Source organism: Hyla sarda, unplaced genomic scaffold, assembly GCF_029499605.1.
Source record: "Hyla sarda isolate aHylSar1 unplaced genomic scaffold, aHylSar1.hap1 scaffold_1706, whole genome shotgun sequence".
Taxonomy (NCBI): domain Eukaryota; kingdom Metazoa; phylum Chordata; class Amphibia; order Anura; family Hylidae; genus Hyla; species Hyla sarda.
The window spans coordinates 14208-30102 of record NW_026608346.1 but is presented as its reverse complement, the minus strand read 5'-3'; the positions used below and the strand labels follow the sequence as shown (position 1 = coordinate 30102).

Sequence of the window (15895 nt, the reverse complement as noted above, 5' to 3'; positions counted from 1 at the left end):
TAAGCATTAATCTTATTTTGTCAATTAGGAACATTCAGCACCCACCCGCTATCAAGGCAGCTGCCTATCATGTCATGCCCTACCTGCACAGGTGTGCTGGCTACTCAAATGATCCAATTAAGGAGGCCATTTAGTCAGCAGCAGCAGAAGTCCTGTGCCTGGACGCTCCAACAGGGGCCAGACACAAGCAGAAGCAGAAGCAGCAGAAGCAGCAGCAGCACCACCTTTTGTTTTTTGGCTGCAGCAGCAGCAAGGCCCACAGGGCTGGCTAGCTGGCTAGCCAGCAAGCAGGTAGCAATGAAAGTAGGAATCTTTCTTTTTAACCCTGTAAGGGGGTGGTGCACTGTACCCGAAGATACTGCCATATCAGGTCAATGCATAGGGCGACGGAAGCAAGCTTCGAAATCGGCCCCCGTTCTCAAAAATCCATTTAATATATGGTCCCCAGATAGGGGACGTATCAGATATTAAACTGATAAGAACAGATACTACACTTGATCTTAGCCAAAAGGCCGAGAAGCGATAACCGTGAAAGGGGCGGGCCCAACAAGGTCCCCTTCATGGGCACTATCACTGCTTGCTGTCAGGGAGGCTGCCAGACAATTTTCCATGCACACTCTGGGCTGGGGGGCAGTCAACCACCAGTACACACAGCAGAACCTAAACCCATACCATTATTGCTAAGCAGCAAGACAGGGGCCCATTGCACTCCCACGGGGCCTTTTTAAATGCAATCCATAACCCGGATTTGCCAGGAACCCTTCTTACTCCTCCTACTTGCATGTGACACTGGGCTTAGGATCTGCATAGGAAACACACACACAAGCACACACCTACCTTTGTTGCCTGCAGATGCCTCCTTGGCTGTCCCCAAACGGTATCAAACCAACACCCACGGGAAGCTGTAAGCATAGAGGACATGCCTGCACCCCATTGGACTTACCTGTGTGGGTTAAATCCGGGTTATTTGACAACCTATGGCGGTGATGGTTCTGCTCAGGCAGAGCAGTGCTGATGCTCCTCATAAAGCTGTCGCTGCTGTGAAGGTTCTAGGTGACATCACAAATCCCTTTGGTTACATACACAACAAAGCTGGGTTGTTGTTGTTTACACTCTGCAAGGCCTGTGGAAGTGAGTGACATCATAGCACTGTAGTTCTGAGGGTTCAAGATGGATGCAACAATCTCCTGTTGCTTCTATGAAGGCCGTAATAGACGACATCACCAAACAGCTCCATAGTCACATACACAGCAAAGGAGAGATGTTGTTTACACCTAGTGATGTCAGTGGTATTGAGTGACATCACAGCACAGTGCTAAGGCTCCTGGGCCTGGACACAGCAGCGGCTGCAATATCTCAACGGAGAATACGTTTATATCTATGTGTGTGTGTGCGCATATATATATATATATATATATATATATATATATATATATATATATCTCCGCCGAAATCACTTTTAAACCCATTTCCACCTTTTTTTCCCTTCTCTTCCTCTTACTTTTTTTTCACGTTTTTTTACGTTTTTCTCCTTTTCGCCTCTTTTCTGGGCGTATTATTCTTCTTTTTCTTCTTTTTTTTCGTCTAATGCATACCCCATCAGTGCAGCAATGCTTATTCAATACCGCCAGCAGATGGAGACACTGGGGGATAATTTTCTAAGGATTTATACTGATTTTTCCTGTCTGAATTTGTCGCACAGAAAGTTGCAGGCCAAATATGTGTGACATTTCTGCGACTTTAGCTTCTAGAGCATTTTTACAACATTATACATAGGTGCTGAATACATAAAAAGCGACTGTTCAGCGACAGACAAGTCGCATCGGCTGAAAGTAGGCCAGAATGTCAGTCCATGTTGGAGCAGGTTTAGATACAGTCTAAAGCATAGATCTCAAAGTCTGTGCACAGAATTTAGCAAGGGCCTCGCACCTTCTGATGCATCAGGTAGGTGCACAATAGCATAGCCTAACCCTCTGTACTTTGGTCTATATTGATGCGGGACATAGACAGCCAGCTGATGACCAATCCATTAGTGCAATGGATGGCTGGAAGCATTTGTCTTTGCCTTTGCAATACCACAGAAGCAATGCATGGTCAATGTACAGCAATGACACACCTGTGTGAACAGCCAGGAGACCCCCCCCCCCCATGTTATGTTACATAGTTACATAGTTAGTACGGTCGAAAAAAGACATATGTCCATCACGTTCAACCAGGGAATTAAGGGGTAGGGGTGTGGCGCGATATTGGGGAAGGGATGAGATTTTATATTTCTTCATAAGCATTAATCTTATTTTGTCAATTAGGAACATTCAGCACCCACCCGCTATCAAGGCAGCTGCCTATCATGTCATGCCCTACCTGCACAGGTGTGCTGGCTACTCAAATGATCCAATTAAGGAGGCCATTTAGTCAGCAGCAGCAGAAGTCCTGTGCCTGGACGCTCCAACAGGGGCCAGACACAAGCAGAAGCAGAAGCAGCAGAAGCAGCAGCAGCACCACCTTTTGTTTTTTGGCTGCAGCAGCAGCAAGGCCCACAGGGCTGGCTAGCTGGCTAGCCAGCAAGCAGGTAGCAATGAAAGTAGGAATCTTTCTTTTTAACCCTGTAAGGGGGTGGTGCACTGTACCCGAAGATACTGCCATATCGGGTCAATGCATAGGGCGACGGAAGCAAGCTTCGAAATCGGCCCCCGTTCTCAAAAATCCATTTAATATATGGTCCCCAGATAGGGGACGTATCAGATATTAAACTGATAAGAACAGATACTACACTTGATCTTAGCCAAAAGGCCGAGAAGCGATAACCGTGAAAGGGGCGGGCCCAACAAGGTCCCCTTCATGGGCACTATCACTGCTTGCTGTCAGGGAGGCTGCCAGACAATTTTCCATGCACACTCTGGGCTGGGGGGCAGTCAACCACCAGTACACACAGCAGAACCTAAACCCATACCATTATTGCTAAGCAGCAAGACAGGGGCCCATTGCACTCCCACGGGGCCTTTTTAAATGCAATCCATAACCCGGATTTGCCAGGAACCCTTCTTACTCCTCCTACTTGCATGTGACACTGGGCTTAGGATCTGCATAGGAAACACACACACAAGCACACACCTACCTTTGTTGCCTGCAGATGCCTCCTTGGCTGTCCCCAAACGGTATCAAACCAACACCCACGGGAAGCTGTAAGCATAGAGGACATGCCTGCACCCCATTGGACTTACCTGTGTGGGTTAAATCCGGGTTATTTGACAACCTATGGCGGTGATGGTTCTGCTCAGGCAGAGCAGTGCTGATGCTCCTCATAAAGCTGTCGCTGCTGTGAAGGTTCTAGGTGACATCACAAATCCCTTTGGTTACATACACAACAAAGCTGGGTTGTTGTTGTTTACACTCTGCAAGGCCTGTGGAAGTGAGTGACATCATAGCACTGTAGTTCTGAGGGTTCAAGATGGATGCAACAATCTCCTGTTGCTTCTATGAAGGCCGTAATAGACGACATCACCAAACAGCTCCATAGTCACATACACAGCAAAGGAGAGATGTTGTTTACACCTAGTGATGTCAGTGGTATTGAGTGACATCACAGCACAGTGCTAAGGCTCCTGGGCCTGGACACAGCAGCGGCTGCAATATCTCAACGGAGAATACGTTTATATCTATGTGTGTGTGTGCGCATATATATATATATATATATATATATATATATATATATATATATATATTCTCCGCCGAAATCACTTTTAAACCCATTTCCACCTTTTTTTCCCTTCTCTTCCTCTTACTTTTTTTTCACGTTTTTTTACGTTTTTCTCCTTTTCGCCTCTTTTCTGGGCGTATTATTCTTCTTTTTCTTCTTTTTTTTCGTCTAATGCATACCCCATCAGTGCAGCAATGCTTATTCAATACCGCCAGCAGATGGAGACACTGGGGGATAATTTTCTAAGGATTTATACTGATTTTTCCTGTCTGAATTTGTCGCACAGAAAGTTGCAGGCCAAATATGTGTGACATTTCTGCGACTTTAGCTTCTAGAGCATTTTTACAACATTATACATAGGTGCTGAATACATAAAAAGCGACTGTTCAGCGACAGACAAGTCGCATCGGCTGAAAGTAGGCCAGAATGTCAGTCCATGTTGGAGCAGGTTTAGATACAGTCTAAAGCATAGATCTCAAAGTCTGTGCACAGAATTTAGCAAGGGCCTCGCACCTTCTGATGCATCAGGTAGGTGCACAATAGCATAGCCTAACCCTCTGTACTTTGGTCTATATTGATGCGGGACATAGACAGCCAGCTGATGACCAATCCATTAGTGCAATGGATGGCTGGAAGCATTTGTCTTTGCCTTTGCAATACCACAGAAGCAATGCATGGTCAATGTACAGCAATGACACACCTGTGTGAACAGCCAGGAGACCCCCCCCCCCCCCCATGTTATGTTACATAGTTACATAGTTAGTACGGTCGAAAAAAGACATATGTCCATCACGTTCAACCAGGGAATTAAGGGGTAGGGGTGTGGCGCGATATTGGGGAAGGGATGAGATTTTATATTTCTTCATAAGCATTAATCTTATTTTGTCAATTAGGAACATTCAGCACCCACCCGCTATCAAGGCAGCTGCCTATCATGTCATGCCCTACCTGCACAGGTGTGCTGGCTACTCAAATGATCCAATTAAGGAGGCCATTTAGTCAGCAGCAGCAGAAGTCCTGTGCCTGGACGCTCCAACAGGGGCCAGACACAAGCAGAAGCAGAAGCAGCAGAAGCAGCAGCAGCACCACCTTTTGTTTTTTGGCTGCAGCAGCAGCAAGGCCCACAGGGCTGGCTAGCTGGCTAGCCAGCAAGCAGGTAGCAATGAAAGTAGGAATCTTTCTTTTTAACCCTGTAAGGGGGTGGTGCACTGTACCCGAAGATACTGCCATATCGGGTCAATGCATAGGGCGACGGAAGCAAGCTTCGAAATCGGCCCCCGTTCTCAAAAATCCATTTAATATATGGTCCCCAGATAGGGGACGTATCAGATATTAAACTGATAAGAACAGATACTACACTTGATCTTAGCCAAAAGGCCGAGAAGCGATAACCGTGAAAGGGGCGGGCCCAACAAGGTCCCCTTCATGGGCACTATCACTGCTTGCTGTCAGGGAGGCTGCCAGACAATTTTCCATGCACACTCTGGGCTGGGGGGCAGTCAACCACCAGTACACACAGCAGAACCTAAACCCATACCATTATTGCTAAGCAGCAAGACAGGGGCCCATTGCACTCCCACGGGGCCTTTTTAAATGCAATCCATAACCCGGATTTGCCAGGAACCCTTCTTACTCCTCCTACTTGCATGTGACACTGGGCTTAGGATCTGCATAGGAAACACACACACAAGCACACACCTACCTTTGTTGCCTGCAGATGCCTCCTTGGCTGTCCCCAAACGGTATCAAACCAACACCCACGGGAAGCTGTAAGCATAGAGGACATGCCTGCACCCCATTGGACTTACCTGTGTGGGTTAAATCCGGGTTATTTGACAACCTATGGCGGTGATGGTTCTGCTCAGGCAGAGCAGTGCTGATGCTCCTCATAAAGCTGTCGCTGCTGTGAAGGTTCTAGGTGACATCACAAATCCCTTTGGTTACATACACAACAAAGCTGGGTTGTTGTTGTTTACACTCTGCAAGGCCTGTGGAAGTGAGTGACATCATAGCACTGTAGTTCTGAGGGTTCAAGATGGATGCAACAATCTCCTGTTGCTTCTATGAAGGCCGTAATAGACGACATCACCAAACAGCTCCATAGTCACATACACAGCAAAGGAGAGATGTTGTTTACACCTAGTGATGTCAGTGGTATTGAGTGACATCACAGCACAGTGCTAAGGCTCCTGGGCCTGGACACAGCAGCGGCTGCAATATCTCAACGGAGAATACGTTTATATCTATGTGTGTGTGTGCGCATATATATATATATATATATATATATATATATATATATATATATATATATTCTCCGCCGAAATCACTTTTAAACCCATTTCCACCTTTTTTTCCCTTCTCTTCCTCTTACTTTTTTTTCACGTTTTTTTACGTTTTTCTCCTTTTCGCCTCTTTTCTGGGCGTATTATTCTTCTTTTTCTTCTTTTTTTTCGTCTAATGCATACCCCATCAGTGCAGCAATGCTTATTCAATACCGCCAGCAGATGGAGACACTGGGGGATAATTTTCTAAGGATTTATACTGATTTTTCCTGTCTGAATTTGTCGCACAGAAAGTTGCAGGCCAAATATGTGTGACATTTCTGCGACTTTAGCTTCTAGAGCATTTTTACAACATTATACATAGGTGCTGAATACATAAAAAGCGACTGTTCAGCGACAGACAAGTCGCATCGGCTGAAAGTAGGCCAGAATGTCAGTCCATGTTGGAGCAGGTTTAGATACAGTCTAAAGCATAGATCTCAAAGTCTGTGCACAGAATTTAGCAAGGGCCTCGCACCTTCTGATGCATCAGGTAGGTGCACAATAGCATAGCCTAACCCTCTGTACTTTGGTCTATATTGATGCGGGACATAGACAGCCAGCTGATGACCAATCCATTAGTGCAATGGATGGCTGGAAGCATTTGTCTTTGCCTTTGCAATACCACAGAAGCAATGCATGGTCAATGTACAGCAATGACACACCTGTGTGAACAGCCAGGAGACCCCCCCCCCCCCCCCCCATGTTATGTTACATAGTTACATAGTTAGTACGGTCGAAAAAAGACATATGTCCATCACGTTCAACCAGGGAATTAAGGGGTAGGGGTGTGGCGCGATATTGGGGAAGGGATGAGATTTTATATTTCTTCATAAGCATTAATCTTATTTTGTCAATTAGGAACATTCAGCACCCACCCGCTATCAAGGCAGCTGCCTATCATGTCATGCCCTACCTGCACAGGTGTGCTGGCTACTCAAATGATCCAATTAAGGAGGCCATTTAGTCAGCAGCAGCAGAAGTCCTGTGCCTGGACGCTCCAACAGGGGCCAGACACAAGCAGAAGCAGAAGCAGCAGAAGCAGCAGCAGCACCACCTTTTGTTTTTTGGCTGCAGCAGCAGCAAGGCCCACAGGGCTGGCTAGCTGGCTAGCCAGCAAGCAGGTAGCAATGAAAGTAGGAATCTTTCTTTTTAACCCTGTAAGGGGGTGGTGCACTGTACCCGAAGATACTGCCATATCGGGTCAATGCATAGGGCGACGGAAGCAAGCTTCGAAATCGGCCCCCGTTCTCAAAAATCCATTTAATATATGGTCCCCAGATAGGGGACGTATCAGATATTAAACTGATAAGAACAGATACTACACTTGATCTTAGCCAAAAGGCCGAGAAGCGATAACCGTGAAAGGGGCGGGCCCAACAAGGTCCCCTTCATGGGCACTATCACTGCTTGCTGTCAGGGAGGCTGCCAGACAATTTTCCATGCACACTCTGGGCTGGGGGGCAGTCAACCACCAGTACACACAGCAGAACCTAAACCCATACCATTATTGCTAAGCAGCAAGACAGGGGCCCATTGCACTCCCACGGGGCCTTTTTAAATGCAATCCATAACCCGGATTTGCCAGGAACCCTTCTTACTCCTCCTACTTGCATGTGACACTGGGCTTAGGATCTGCATAGGAAACACACACACAAGCACACACCTACCTTTGTTGCCTGCAGATGCCTCCTTGGCTGTCCCCAAACGGTATCAAACCAACACCCACGGGAAGCTGTAAGCATAGAGGACATGCCTGCACCCCATTGGACTTACCTGTGTGGGTTAAATCCGGGTTATTTGACAACCTATGGCGGTGATGGTTCTGCTCAGGCAGAGCAGTGCTGATGCTCCTCATAAAGCTGTCGCTGCTGTGAAGGTTCTAGGTGACATCACAAATCCCTTTGGTTACATACACAACAAAGCTGGGTTGTTGTTGTTTACACTCTGCAAGGCCTGTGTGAAGTGAGTGACATCATAGCACTGTAGTTCTGAGGGTTCAAGATGGATGCAACAATCTCCTGTTGCTTCTATGAAGGCCGTAATTGACGACATCACCAAACAGCTCCATAGTCACATACACAGCAAAGGAGAGATGTTGTTTACACCTAGTGATGTCAGTGGTATTGAGTGACATCACAGCACAGTGCTAAGGCTCCTGGGCCTGGACACAGCAGCGGCTGCAATATCTCAACGGAGAATACGTTTATATCTATGTGTGTGTGTGCGCATATATATATATATATATATATATATATATATATATATATATATATATTTCTCCGCCGAAATCACTTTTAAACCCATTTCCACCTTTTTTTCCCTTCTCTTCCTCTTACTTTTTTTTCACGTTTTTTTACGTTTTTCTCCTTTTCGCCTCTTTTCTGGGCGTATTATTCTTCTTTTTCTTCTTTTTTTTCGTCTAATGCATACCCCATCAGTGCAGCAATGCTTATTCAATACCGCCAGCAGATGGAGACACTGGGGGATAATTTTCTAAGGATTTATACTGATTTTTCCTGTCTGAATTTGTCGCACAGAAAGTTGCAGGCCAAATATGTGTGTGACATTTCTGCGACTTTAGCTTCTAGAGCATTTTTACAACATTATACATAGGTGCTGAATACATAAAAAGCGACTGTTCAGCGACAGACAAGTCGCATCGGCTGAAAGTAGGCCAGAATGTCAGTCCATGTTGGAGCAGGTTTAGATACAGTCTAAAGCATAGATCTCAAAGTCTGTGCACAGAATTTAGCAAGGGCCTCGCACCTTCTGATGCATCAGGTAGGTGCACAATAGCATAGCCTAACCCTCTGTACTTTGGTCTATATTGATGCGGGACATAGACAGCCAGCTGATGACCAATCCATTAGTGCAATGGATGGCTGGAAGCATTTGTCTTTGCCTTTGCAATACCACAGAAGCAATGCATGGTCAATGTACAGCAATGACACACCTGTGTGAACAGCCAGGAGACCCCCCCCCCCCCCCATGTTATGTTACATAGTTACATAGTTAGTACGGTCGAAAAAAGACATATGTCCATCACGTTCAACCAGGGAATTAAGGGGTAGGGGTGTGGCGCGATATTGGGGAAGGGATGAGATTTTATATTTCTTCATAAGCATTAATCTTATTTTGTCAATTAGGAACATTCAGCACCCACCCGCTATCAAGGCAGCTGCCTATCATGTCATGCCCTACCTGCACAGGTGTGCTGGCTACTCAAATGATCCAATTAAGGAGGCCATTTAGTCAGCAGCAGCAGAAGTCCTGTGCCTGGACGCTCCAACAGGGGCCAGACACAAGCAGAAGCAGAAGCAGAAGCAGCAGAAGCAGCAGCAGCACCACCTTTTGTTTTTTGGCTGCAGCAGCAGCAAGGCCCACAGGGCTGGCTAGCTGGCTAGCCAGCAAGCAGGTAGCAATGAAAGTAGGAATCTTTCTTTTTAACCCTGTAAGGGGGTGGTGCACTGTACCCGAAGATACTGCCATATCGGGTCAATGCATAGGGCGACGGAAGCAAGCTTCGAAATCGGCCCCCGTTCTCAAAAATCCATTTAATATATGGTCCCCAGATAGGGGACGTATCAGATATTAAACTGATAAGAACAGATACTACACTTGATCTTAGCCAAAAGGCCGAGAAGCGATAACCGTGAAAGGGGCGGGCCCAACAAGGTCCCCTTCATGGGCACTATCACTGCTTGCTGTCAGGGAGGCTGCCAGACAATTTTCCATGCACACTCTGGGCTGGGGGGCAGTCAACCACCAGTACACACAGCAGAACCTAAACCCATACCATTATTGCTAAGCAGCAAGACAGGGGCCCATTGCACTCCCACGGGGCCTTTTTAAATGCAATCCATAACCCGGATTTGCCAGGAACCCTTCTTACTCCTCCTACTTGCATGTGACACTGGGCTTAGGATCTGCATAGGAAACACACACACAAGCACACACCTACCTTTGTTGCCTGCAGATGCCTCCTTGGCTGTCCCCAAACGGTATCAAACCAACACCCACGGGAAGCTGTAAGCATAGAGGACATGCCTGCACCCCATTGGACTTACCTGTGTGGGTTAAATCCGGGTTATTTGACAACCTATGGCGGTGATGGTTCTGCTCAGGCAGAGCAGTGCTGATGCTCCTCATAAAGCTGTCGCTGCTGTGAAGGTTCTAGGTGACATCACAAATCCCTTTGGTTACATACACAACAAAGCTGGGTTGTTGTTGTTTACACTCTGCAAGGCCTGTGGAAGTGAGTGACATCATAGCACTGTAGTTCTGAGGGTTCAAGATGGATGCAACAATCTCCTGTTGCTTCTATGAAGGCCGTAATAGACGACATCACCAAACAGCTCCATAGTCACATACACAGCAAAGGAGAGATGTTGTTTACACCTAGTGATGTCAGTGGTATTGAGTGACATCACAGCACAGTGCTAAGGCTCCTGGGCCTGGACACAGCAGCGGCTGCAATATCTCAACGGAGAATACGTTTATATCTATGTGTGTGTGTGCGCATATATATATATATATATATATATATATATATATATATATATATATATTCTCCGCCGAAATCACTTTTAAACCCATTTCCACCTTTTTTTCCCTTCTCTTCCTCTTACTTTTTTTTCACGTTTTTTTACGTTTTTCTCCTTTTCGCCTCTTTTCTGGGCGTATTATTCTTCTTTTTCTTCTTTTTTTTCGTCTAATGCATACCCCATCAGTGCAGCAATGCTTATTCAATACCGCCAGCAGATGGAGACACTGGGGGATAATTTTCTAAGGATTTATACTGATTTTTCCTGTCTGAATTTGTCGCACAGAAAGTTGCAGGCCAAATATGTGTGACATTTCTGCGACTTTAGCTTCTAGAGCATTTTTACAACATTATACATAGGTGCTGAATACATAAAAAGCGACTGTTCAGCGACAGACAAGTCGCATCGGCTGAAAGTAGGCCAGAATGTCAGTCCATGTTGGAGCAGGTTTAGATACAGTCTAAAGCATAGATCTCAAAGTCTGTGCACAGAATTTAGCAAGGGCCTCGCACCTTCTGATGCATCAGGTAGGTGCACAATAGCATAGCCTAACCCTCTGTACTTTGGTCTATATTGATGCGGGACATAGACAGCCAGCTGATGACCAATCCATTAGTGCAATGGATGGCTGGAAGCATTTGTCTTTGCCTTTGCAATACCACAGAAGCAATGCATGGTCAATGTACAGCAATGACACACCTGTGTGAACAGCCAGGAGACCCCCCCCCCCCCCATGTTATGTTACATAGTTACATAGTTAGTACGGTCGAAAAAAGACATATGTCCATCACGTTCAACCAGGGAATTAAGGGGTAGGGGTGTGGCGCGATATTGGGGAAGGGATGAGATTTTATATTTCTTCATAAGCATTAATCTTATTTTGTCAATTAGGAACATTCAGCACCCACCCGCTATCAAGGCAGCTGCCTATCATGTCATGCCCTACCTGCACAGGTGTGCTGGCTACTCAAATGATCCAATTAAGGAGGCCATTTAGTCAGCAGCAGCAGAAGTCCTGTGCCTGGACGCTCCAACAGGGGCCAGACACAAGCAGAAGCAGAAGCAGCAGAAGCAGCAGCAGCACCACCTTTTGTTTTTTGGCTGCAGCAGCAGCAAGGCCCACAGGGCTGGCTAGCTGGCTAGCCAGCAAGCAGGTAGCAATGAAAGTAGGAATCTTTCTTTTTAACCCTGTAAGGGGGTGGTGCACTGTACCCGAAGATACTGCCATATCGGGTCAATGCATAGGGCGACGGAAGCAAGCTTCGAAATCGGCCCCCGTTCTCAAAAATCCATTTAATATATGGTCCCCAGATAGGGGACGTATCAGATATTAAACTGATAAGAACAGATACTACACTTGATCTTAGCCAAAAGGCCGAGAAGCGATAACCGTGAAAGGGGCGGGCCCAACAAGGTCCCCTTCATGGGCACTATCACTGCTTGCTGTCAGGGAGGCTGCCAGACAATTTTCCATGCACACTCTGGGCTGGGGGGCAGTCAACCACCAGTACACACAGCAGAACCTAAACCCATACCATTATTGCTAAGCAGCAAGACAGGGGCCCATTGCACTCCCACGGGGCCTTTTTAAATGCAATCCATAACCCGGATTTGCCAGGAACCCTTCTTACTCCTCCTACTTGCATGTGACACTGGGCTTAGGATCTGCATAGGAAACACACACACAAGCACACACCTACCTTTGTTGCCTGCAGATGCCTCCTTGGCTGTCCCCAAACGGTATCAAACCAACACCCACGGGAAGCTGTAAGCATAGAGGACATGCCTGCACCCCATTGGACTTACCTGTGTGGGTTAAATCCGGGTTATTTGACAACCTATGGCGGTGATGGTTCTGCTCAGGCAGAGCAGTGCTGATGCTCCTCATAAAGCTGTCGCTGCTGTGAAGGTTCTAGGTGACATCACAAATCCCTTTGGTTACATACACAACAAAGCTGGGTTGTTGTTGTTTACACTCTGCAAGGCCTGTGGAAGTGAGTGACATCATAGCACTGTAGTTCTGAGGGTTCAAGATGGATGCAACAATCTCCTGTTGCTTCTATGAAGGCCGTAATAGACGACATCACCAAACAGCTCCATAGTCACATACACAGCAAAGGAGAGATGTTGTTTACACCTAGTGATGTCAGTGGTATTGAGTGACATCACAGCACAGTGCTAAGGCTCCTGGGCCTGGACACAGCAGCGGCTGCAATATCTCAACGGAGAATACGTTTATATCTATGTGTGTGTGTGCGCATATATATATATATATATATATATATATATATATATATATATATATTTCTCCGCCGAAATCACTTTTAAACCCATTTCCACCTTTTTTTCCCTTCTCTTCCTCTTACTTTTTTTTCACGTTTTTTTACGTTTTTCTCCTTTTCGCCTCTTTTCTGGGCGTATTATTCTTCTTTTTCTTCTTTTTTTTCGTCTAATGCATACCCCATCAGTGCAGCAATGCTTATTCAATACCGCCAGCAGATGGAGACACTGGGGGATAATTTTCTAAGGATTTATACTGATTTTTCCTGTCTGAATTTGTCGCACAGAAAGTTGCAGGCCAAATATGTGTGACATTTCTGCGACTTTAGCTTCTAGAGCATTTTTACAACATTATACATAGGTGCTGAATACATAAAAAGCGACTGTTCAGCGACAGACAAGTCGCATCGGCTGAAAGTAGGCCAGAATGTCAGTCCATGTTGGAGCAGGTTTAGATACAGTCTAAAGCATAGATCTCAAAGTCTGTGCACAGAATTTAGCAAGGGCCTCGCACCTTCTGATGCATCAGGTAGGTGCACAATAGCATAGCCTAACCCTCTGTACTTTGGTCTATATTGATGCGGGACATAGACAGCCAGCTGATGACCAATCCATTAGTGCAATGGATGGCTGGAAGCATTTGTCTTTGCCTTTGCAATACCACAGAAGCAATGCATGGTCAATGTACAGCAATGACACACCTGTGTGAACAGCCAGGAGACCCCCCCCCCCCCATGTTATGTTACATAGTTACATAGTTAGTACGGTCGAAAAAAGACATATGTCCATCACGTTCAACCAGGGAATTAAGGGGTAGGGGTGTGGCGCGATATTGGGGAAGGGATGAGATTTTATATTTCTTCATAAGCATTAATCTTATTTTGTCAATTAGGAACATTCAGCACCCACCCGCTATCAAGGCAGCTGCCTATCATGTCATGCCCTACCTGCACAGGTGTGCTGGCTACTCAAATGATCCAATTAAGGAGGCCATTTAGTCAGCAGCAGCAGAAGTCCTGTGCCTGGACGCTCCAACAGGGGCCAGACACAAGCAGAAGCAGAAGCAGCAGAAGCAGCAGCAGCACCACCTTTTGTTTTTTGGCTGCAGCAGCAGCAAGGCCCACAGGGCTGGCTAGCTGGCTAGCCAGCAAGCAGGTAGCAATGAAAGTAGGAATCTTTCTTTTTAACCCTGTAAGGGGGTGGTGCACTGTACCCGAAGATACTGCCATATCGGGTCAATGCATAGGGCGACGGAAGCAAGCTTCGAAATCGGCCCCCGTTCTCAAAAATCCATTTAATATATGGTCCCCAGATAGGGGACGTATCAGATATTAAACTGATAAGAACAGATACTACACTTGATCTTAGCCAAAAGGCCGAGAAGCGATAACCGTGAAAGGGGCGGGCCCAACAAGGTCCCCTTCATGGGCACTATCACTGCTTGCTGTCAGGGAGGCTGCCAGACAATTTTCCATGCACACTCTGGGCTGGGGGGCAGTCAACCACCAGTACACACAGCAGAACCTAAACCCATACCATTATTGCTAAGCAGCAAGACAGGGGCCCATTGCACTCCCACGGGGCCTTTTTAAATGCAATCCATAACCCGGATTTGCCAGGAACCCTTCTTACTCCTCCTACTTGCATGTGACACTGGGCTTAGGATCTGCATAGGAAACACACACACAAGCACACACCTACCTTTGTTGCCTGCAGATGCCTCCTTGGCTGTCCCCAAACGGTATCAAACCAACACCCACGGGAAGCTGTAAGCATAGAGGACATGCCTGCACCCCATTGGACTTACCTGTGTGGGTTAAATCCGGGTTATTTGACAACCTATGGCGGTGATGGTTCTGCTCAGGCAGAGCAGTGCTGATGCTCCTCATAAAGCTGTCGCTGCTGTGAAGGTTCTAGGTGACATCACAAATCCCTTTGGTTACATACACAACAAAGCTGGGTTGTTGTTGTTTACACTCTGCAAGGCCTGTGGAAGTGAGTGACATCATAGCACTGTAGTTCTGAGGGTTCAAGATGGATGCAACAATCTCCTGTTGCTTCTATGAAGGCCGTAATAGACGACATCACCAAACAGCTCCATAGTCACATACACAGCAAAGGAGAGATGTTGTTTACACCTAGTGATGTCAGTGGTATTGAGTGACATCACAGCACAGTGCTAAGGCTCCTGGGCCTGGACACAGCAGCGGCTGCAATATCTCAACGGAGAATACGTTTATATCTATGTGTGTGTGTGCGCATATATATATATATATATATATATATATATATATATATATATATATTTCTCCGCCGAAATCACTTTTAAACCCATTTCCACCTTTTTTTCCCTTCTCTTCCTCTTACTTTTTTTTCACGTTTTTTTACGTTTTTCTCCTTTTCGCCTCTTTTCTGGGCGTATTATTCTTCTTTTTCTTCTTTTTTTTCGTCTAATGCATACCCCATCAGTGCAGCAATGCTTATTCAATACCGCCAGCAGATGGAGACACTGGGGGATAATTTTCTAAGGATTTATACTGATTTTTCCTGTCTGAATTTGTCGCACAGAAAGTTGCAGGCCAAATATGTGTGACATTTCTGCGACTTTAGCTTCTAGAGCATTTTTACAACATTATACATAGGTGCTGAATACATAAAAAGCGACTGTTCAGCGACAGACAAGTCGCATCGGCTGAAAGTAGGCCAGAATGTCAGTCCATGTTGGAGCAGGTTTAGATACAGTCTAAAGCATAGATCTCAAAGTCTGTGCACAGAATTTAGCAAGGGCCTCGCACCTTCTGATGCATCAGGTAGGTGCACAATAGCATAGCCTAACCCTCTGTACTTTGGTCTATATTGATGCGGGACATAGACAGCCAGCTGATGACCAATCCATTAGTGCAATGGATGGCTGGAAGCATTTGTCTTTGCCTTTGCAATACCACAGAAGCAATGCATGGTCAATGTACAGCAATGACACACCTGTGTGAACAGCCAGGAGACCCCCCCCCCCCCCCATGTTATGTTACATAGTTACATAGTTAGTACGG

The 15895-nt window shown here is 46.2% G+C and overlaps 7 non-coding genes across 7 annotated transcripts; all 7 read right to left on the bottom strand.

The window, feature by feature from the left end:
- Nucleotides 1–333: 333 nt before the first annotated feature.
- Nucleotides 334–524, bottom strand: LOC130312195 (U2 spliceosomal RNA). The gene has a single exon (XR_008860377.1). It is a non-coding gene; the product is annotated as a U2 spliceosomal RNA (small nuclear RNA).
- Nucleotides 525–2611: 2087 nt separating this feature from the next.
- LOC130312181 (U2 spliceosomal RNA) lies at nucleotides 2612–2802 on the bottom strand. Its single transcript, XR_008860364.1, has one exon. It is a non-coding gene; the product is annotated as a U2 spliceosomal RNA (small nuclear RNA).
- A 2093-nt stretch (nucleotides 2803–4895) lies between these two features.
- LOC130312180 (U2 spliceosomal RNA) lies at nucleotides 4896–5086 on the bottom strand. Its single transcript, XR_008860362.1, has one exon. It is a non-coding gene; the product is annotated as a U2 spliceosomal RNA (small nuclear RNA).
- Nucleotides 5087–7184: 2098 nt separating this feature from the next.
- LOC130312179 (U2 spliceosomal RNA) lies at nucleotides 7185–7375 on the bottom strand. Its single transcript, XR_008860361.1, has one exon. It is a non-coding gene; the product is annotated as a U2 spliceosomal RNA (small nuclear RNA).
- Nucleotides 7376–9478: 2103 nt separating this feature from the next.
- Nucleotides 9479–9669, bottom strand: LOC130312178 (U2 spliceosomal RNA). Its single transcript, XR_008860360.1, has one exon. It is a non-coding gene; the product is annotated as a U2 spliceosomal RNA (small nuclear RNA).
- Nucleotides 9670–11761: 2092 nt separating this feature from the next.
- LOC130312177 (U2 spliceosomal RNA) lies at nucleotides 11762–11952 on the bottom strand. Its single transcript, XR_008860359.1, has one exon. It is a non-coding gene; the product is annotated as a U2 spliceosomal RNA (small nuclear RNA).
- Nucleotides 11953–14042: 2090 nt separating this feature from the next.
- LOC130312175 (U2 spliceosomal RNA) lies at nucleotides 14043–14233 on the bottom strand. Its single transcript, XR_008860358.1, has one exon. It is a non-coding gene; the product is annotated as a U2 spliceosomal RNA (small nuclear RNA).
- Between the last annotated feature and the right edge of the window lie 1662 nt (nucleotides 14234–15895).